This window comes from Drosophila subpulchrella, unplaced genomic scaffold (genome assembly GCF_014743375.2).
Source record: "Drosophila subpulchrella strain 33 F10 #4 breed RU33 unplaced genomic scaffold, RU_Dsub_v1.1 Primary Assembly Seq144, whole genome shotgun sequence".
Classification (NCBI taxonomy): Eukaryota; Metazoa; Arthropoda; class Insecta; order Diptera; family Drosophilidae; genus Drosophila; species Drosophila subpulchrella.
In genome coordinates, this window is record NW_023665485.1 from 25,001 (window position 1) to 32,366 (window position 7,366).

At 34.7% G+C, this 7,366-nt stretch overlaps 2 non-coding genes across 2 annotated transcripts; both read left to right on the top strand.

The window, feature by feature from the left end:
* Window positions 1-318: 318 nt before the first annotated feature.
* Window positions 319-497, top strand: LOC119558857. Its single transcript, XR_005220480.1, has one exon. It is a non-coding gene; the product is annotated as a 5.8S ribosomal RNA (ribosomal RNA).
* Window positions 498-898: 401 nt separating this feature from the next.
* Window positions 899-4,868, top strand: LOC119558856. The gene has a single exon (XR_005220479.1). It is a non-coding gene; the product is annotated as a large subunit ribosomal RNA (ribosomal RNA).
* Window positions 4,869-7,366: the final 2,498 nt, after the last annotated feature.

Consider the following 7,366-nt stretch of genomic DNA (forward strand, 5'->3'; position numbering starts at 1 on the left):
TGTATTGTTCATCTCAGTTATGCGCATACATTGGATAATGCAACAACCTAAAATGTACAATGTTGTACCTGATTATTACAGGTTAATGTTTTATATAAATTTCAATATATATCGCTAAAAAAAAGTATTAATACCGTAAATGCCATTTAAAAAATACTTGATATATTATTGGTTATATGAAACTAAGACATTTCGCAGCATTCGTTTTAGGTATAAAAATCAATTTATTGAAGGAATTGATATATGCCAGTAAAATGGTGTATTTTTAATTTCTTTCAATAAAAACATATATGACAAAATTACCAAACCAATATATAAAACTCTAAGCGGTGGATCACTCGGCTCATGGGTCGATGAAGAACGCAGCAAACTGTGCGTCATCGTGTGAACTGCAGGACACATGAACATCGACATTTTGAACGCATATCGCAGTCCATGCTGTTATGTACTTTAATTAATTTTATAGTGCTGCTTGGACTACATATGGTTGAGGGTTGTAAGACTATGCTAATTAAGTTGTTTATATAAATTTTATAATGAAATTTTATAAGCATATGGTATATTATTGGATAATAATAATTTAATTATTATATTATTCATAATATTAACAAATATATGAAAAACATTATCTCACATTAGTAAATAATTTGAATGTGAAAAACGAAGAGAAATATTTTCTTTTTCAATCAAATAATACTGAGAAATGTCTAGCATAAAAAATTTATCTAGAATTGTCTCTTATTAAAGATTAGTAAATAGAAAGCCGTTGACAATATTATTATTCTTCGTTGATTCGTTAGACCAAACAAATGCCATACAAATATATAAAATATATAACGAATTTAATAAAATGTTTTATCATTATATATAAAGAATTAATTGCAAAAAAAGTTATACACAACCTCAACTCATATGGGACTACCCCCTGAATTTAAGCATATTAATTAGGGGAGGAAAAGAAACTAACCAGGATTTTCTTAGTAGCGGCGAGCGAAAAGAAATCAGTTCAGCACTAAGTCACTTTGTCTATATGGCAAATGTGAGATGCAGTGTATGGAGCGTCAATATTCTAGTATGAGAAATTAACGATTTAAGTCCTTCTTAAATGAGGCCATTTACCCATAGAGGGTGCCAGGCCCGTATAACGTTAATGATTACTAGATGATGTTTCCAAAGAGTCGTGTTGCTTGATAGTGCAGCACTAAGTGGGTGGTAAACTCCATCTAAAACTAAATATAACCATGAGACCGATAGTAAACAAGTACCGTGAGGGAAAGTTGAAAAGAACTCTGAATAGAGAGTTAAACAGTACGTGAAACTGCTTAGAGGTTAAGCCCGATGAACCTGAATATCCGTTATGGAAAATTCATCATTAAAATTGTAATATTTAAACAATATTATGATAATAGTGTGCATTTTTTCCATATAAGGACATTGTAATCTATTAGCATACAAAATTTATCATAAAATATAACTTATAGTTTATTCAAATTAATTTGCTTGCATTTTAACACAGAATAAATGTTATTAATTTGATAAAGTGCTGATAGATTTATATGAATACAGTGCGTTAATTTTTCGGAATTATATAATGGCATAATTATCATTGATTTTTGTGTTTATTATATGCACTTGTATGATTAACAATGCGAAAGATTCAGGATACCTTCGGGACCCGTCTTGAAACACGGACCAAGGAGTCTAACATATGTGCAAGTTATTGGGATATAAACCTAATAGCGTAATTAACTTGACTAATAATGGGATTAGTTTTTTAACTATTTATAGCTAATTAACACAATCCCGGGGCGTTCTATATAGTTATGTATAATGATATTTATATTATTTATGCCTCTAACTGGAACGTACCTTGAGCATATATGCTGTGACCCGAAAGATGGTGAACTATACTTGATCAGGTTGAAGTCAGGGGAAACCCTGATGGAAGACCGAAACAGTTCTGACGTGCAAATCGATTGTCAGAATTGAGTATAGGGGCGAAAGACCAATCGAACCATCTAGTAGCTGGTTCCTTCCGAAGTTTCCCTCAGGATAGCTGGTGCATTTTAATGTTATATAAAATAATCTTATCTGGTAAAGCGAATGATTAGAGGCCTTAGGGTCGAAACGATCTTAACCTATTCTCAAACTTTAAATGGGTAAGAACCTTAACTTTCTTGATATGAAGTTCAAGGTTATGATATAATGTGCCCAGTGGGCCACTTTTGGTAAGCAGAACTGGCGCTGTGGGATGAACCAAACGTAATGTTACGGTGCCCAAATTAACAACTCATGCAGATACCATGAAAGGCGTTGGTTGCTTAAAACAGCAGGACGGTGATCATGGAAGTCGAAATCCGCTAAGGAGTGTGTAACAACTCACCTGCCGAAGCAACTAGCCCTTAAAATGGATGGCGCTTAAGTTGTATACCTATACATTACCGCTAAAGTAGATGATTTATATTACTTGTGATATAAATTTTGAAACTTTAGTGAGTAGGAAGGTACAATGGTATGCGTAGAAGTGTTTGGCGTAAGCCTGCATGGAGCTGCCATTGGTACAGATCTTGGTGGTAGTAGCAAATAATCGAATGAGACCTTGGAGGACTGAAGTGGAGAAGGGTTTCGTGTGAACAGTGGTTGATCACGAGTTAGTCGGTCCTAAGTTCAAGGCGAAAGCCGAAAATTTTCAAGTAAAACACAAATGCCATACAAATATAATTATATTATATAAATCAAGCTAATTAATATACTTGAATAATTTTGAACGAAAGGGAATACGGTTCCAATTCCGTAACCTGTTGAGTATCCGTTTGTTATTAAATATGGGCCTCGTGCTCATCCTGGCAACAGGAACGACCATAAAGAAGCCGTCGAGAGATATCGGAAGAGTTTTCTTTTCTGTTTTATAGCCGTACTACCATGGAAGTCTTTCGCAGAGAGATATGGTAGATGGGCTAGAAGAGCATGACATATACTGTTGTGTCGATATTTTCTCCTCGGACCTTGAAAATTTATGGTGGGGACACGCAAACTTCTCAACAGGCCGTACCAATATCCGCAGCTGGTCTCCAAGGTGAAGAGTCTCTAGTCGATAGAATAATGTAGGTAAGGGAAGTCGGCAAATTAGATCCGTAACTTCGGGATAAGGATTGGCTCTGAAGATTGAGATAGTCGGGCTTGATTGGGAAACAATAACATGGTTTATGTGCTCGTTCTGGGTAAATAGAGTGTCTGGCATTTATGTTGGTCACTTGTTCCCCGGATAGTTTAGTTACGTAGCCAATTGTGGAACTTTCTTGCTAAAATTTTTAAGAATACTAATTGGGTTAAACCAATTAGTTCTTATTAATTATAACGATTATCAATTAACAATCAATTCAGAACTGGCACGGACTTGGGGAATCCGACTGTCTAATTAAAACAAAGCATTGTGATGGCCCTAGCGGGTGTTGACACAATGTGATTTCTGCCCAGTGCTCTGAATGTCAAAGTGAAGAAATTCAAGTAAGCGCGGGTCAACGGCGGGAGTAACTATGACTCTCTTAAGGTAGCCAAATGCCTCGTCATCTAATTAGTGACGCGCATGAATGGATTAACGAGATTCCTACTGTCCCTATCTACTATCTAGCGAAACCACAGCCAAGGGAACGGGCTTGGAATAATTAGCGGGGAAAGAAGACCCTTTTGAGCTTGACTCTAATCTGGCAGTGTAAGGAGACATAAGAGGTGTAGAATAAGTGGGAGATATTAGACTTCGGTTTGGTATCGCCAATGAAATACCACTACTCTTATTGTTTCCTTACTTACTTGATTAAATGGAACGTGTATCATTTCCTAGCCATTATACGGATATATTTATTATATCTTATGGTATTGGGTTTTGATGCAAGCTTCTTGATCAAAGTATCACGAGTTTGTTATATAATCGCAAACAAATTCTTTAATAAAACGGTGCATTTATGTATTTTTGATTTGAAAATTTGGTATAACTCCAATTACTCAGGTATGATCCAATTCAAGGACATTGCCAGGTAGGGAGTTTGACTGGGGCGGTACATCTCTCAAATAATAACGGAGGTGTCCCAAGGCCAGCTCAGTGCGGACAGAAACCACACATAGAGCAAAAGGGCAAATGCTGACTTGATCTCGGTGTTCAGTACACACAGGGACAGCAAAAGCTCGGCCTATCGATCCTTTTGGTTTAAAGAGTTTTAACAAGAGGTGTCAGAAAAGTTACCATAGGGATAACTGGCTTGTGGCGGCCAAGCGTTCATAGCGACGTCGCTTTTTGATCCTTCGATGTCGGCTCTTCCTATCATTGTGAAGCAAAATTCACCAAGCGTTGGATTGTTCACCCATGCAAGGGAACGTGAGCTGGGTTTAGACCGTCGTGAGACAGGTTAGTTTTACCCTACTAATGACAAAACGTTGTTGCGACAGCATTCCTGCGTAGTACGAGAGGAACCGCAGGTACGGACCAATGGCACAATACTTGTTCGAGCGAACAGTGGTATGACGCTACGTCCGTTGGATTATGCCTGAACGCCTCTAAGGTCGTATCCGTGCTGGACTGCAATGATAAATAAGGGGCAATTTGCATTGTATGGCTTCTAAACCATTTAAAGTTTATAATTTACTTTATAAACGACAATGGATGTGATGCCAATGTAATTTGTAACATAGTAAATTGGGAGGATCTTTGATCACCTGATGCCGCGCTAGTTACATATAAAAGCATTATTTAATACAATGACAAAGCCTAGAATCAATTGTAAACGACTTTTGTAACAGGCAAGGTGTTGTAAGTGGTTGAGCAGCTGCCATACTGCGATCCACTGAAGCTTATCCTTTGCTTGATGATTCGATAATAAAGATGTTGCAAGCGGGCATAATCATTATGCTTGCTTGCAGCATCGCACGCCACTTTGTTTGTGGTGTGTAAGGTAGGGAAGAAGAAATATAAAAGACCTAAATTGGAAACATCAATATATAAGTAAATATTGAACAAACAAAATGTATCGTCATCTTATTAGTGACGCGATGATAAAGTGGCAAACATATTCCATGTATAAATATTCCTATGGTATTAAAATTCAAGTAAAGAGGACATATATAAAAGTTTGTATATATGGTTCATTCAATGGTAGCAGCGGTTGGTTGGTTGGTGTCTGCTCCTCTTATTGTTCAAAACTTATGTTATGGTAGCAAGTCTATATCGTCATATTATTAGTGACGCGAAAAAGTAGTGGCAAAACATATTCCATGTATAAATAAATATTCCTATGGTATTGAAATTCAAGTAAAGAGGCCATTCAAGTAAAGAGGACTTATATAAATATAAGTATATATAATGGTAGCAGCGCGGTTGGTTGGTTGGTGTGTCTGCTCCTCTTATTGTTCAAAACTTATGTTATGGTAGCAAGACTGTATCGTCATATTATTAGTGACGCGAAAAAGTAGTGGCAAAACATATTCCATGTATAAATATTCCTATGGTATTGAAATTCAACTAAAGAGGACATATAAAATTACTATCAATGGTAGCAGTGGTTGGTTGGTTGGTGGTTGGTTGGCGGCTGCTCCTATTATTGTTCAAGACTTATGTTATGGTAGCAAGTCTGTATCGTCATATTAATTATTAGTGACGCGAAAAAGTAGTGGAAATCATATTCCATGTATAAATAGATTCCTATGGTAATGAAATTTTCAAGTAAAGAGAGGACCATTCAAGTAAGAGGACATATAAAAAGTAAGTATATGTTCCTCCAATGGTAGCAGTGGTTGGTTGGTTGGCGGCTGATCCTCTTATTGTTCAAAACTTATTTTATCAATATGAGTTTGGCAATACAATAAAGAAGACCAATCTAATCCATATAAAACTAAATGTATTATATGGATATGCTTAGGAAACCCATATATTCATAAAAAAAAATTATGTATAGAAAATTATACATATATCTTTTATATAAATGAATCGTATGGATATCGCCTTATGGTAGGTATAATAACTTTTTAAGGCATAATAATGTATAATATAGAAAATATACATTGAAATATAAATGCATTTTTATAGATATGGCGGCATATAAGTGCCATATACACAAGAATAAATAATAGAATTTACCAATATATAATTAAAATGAGATATATAAACCTAGTGAGGGGCTGCACTAGTATATGAATCGTATGGATATGGCTTATAGGTATAATACCTATAAGGCATAATAATGTATAATATAATAAATATAAATTAAGATATGAATGAATTATATAAATATGGCATAGAAATGCCATATACATACATAAGAATAAATGGTAGAATTTACCCATATATCACTGAAACACGATATATAAACCTAATGATAGCTGGCACTAGTACTGTAAACATGCACGCAATAGTGCGTGGGGTAAAAAACTACTATAGGGAGGTGGTCGTTGGCGGGCCCCTCCTCGTATTGGTCAAAACTTATGTTATGCATATGAATTTGTCAATACTATATAGAACGCCAAGCATATCCATATAAACTATGGATATGCATAGAAATCCATACAAAAGTAAAAAAAAATTATGTATAGAAAAATATACATATATTTATATAAGTGAATCGTATGGATATGGCTTATAGGTATAATACCTATAAGGCATAATAATGTATAACAAGTAAATATACATTGAAATGTGAATGCATTGTATGGATATGGCATATAAATGCCATATATATAGAAATAAATTGTATATCAATGATATAACAATTATAAACCTAGTGAGGGGCGGCACTAGTGAATGAATCGTATGGATATGGCTTATAGGTATAATACCTATAAGGCATAATAATGTATAATATAATAAATATACATTAAGATATGAATGGATTGTATAAATATGGCATAGAAATGCCATATACATAAGAATAAATGGTAGAATTTACCCATATATCACTGAAACACGATATATAAACCTAGTGATAGCTGGCACTAGTACTGTAAACAGGCACGCAATAGTGCGTGGGGTAAAAAACTACTATAGGGAGGTGGTCGTTGGCGGGCCCCTCCTCGTATTGGTCAAAACTTATGTTATGCATATGAATTTGTCAATACTATATAGAACGCCAAGCATATCCATATAAACTATGGATATGCATAGAAATCCATACAAAAGTAAAAAAAAATTATGTATAGAAAAATATACATATATTTATATAAGTGAATCGTATGGATATGGCTTATAGGTATAATACCTATAAGGCATAATAATGTATAACAAGTAAATATACATTGAAATGTGAATGCATTGTATGGATATGGCATATAAATGCCATATATATAGAAATAAATTGTATATCAATGATATAACAATTATAAA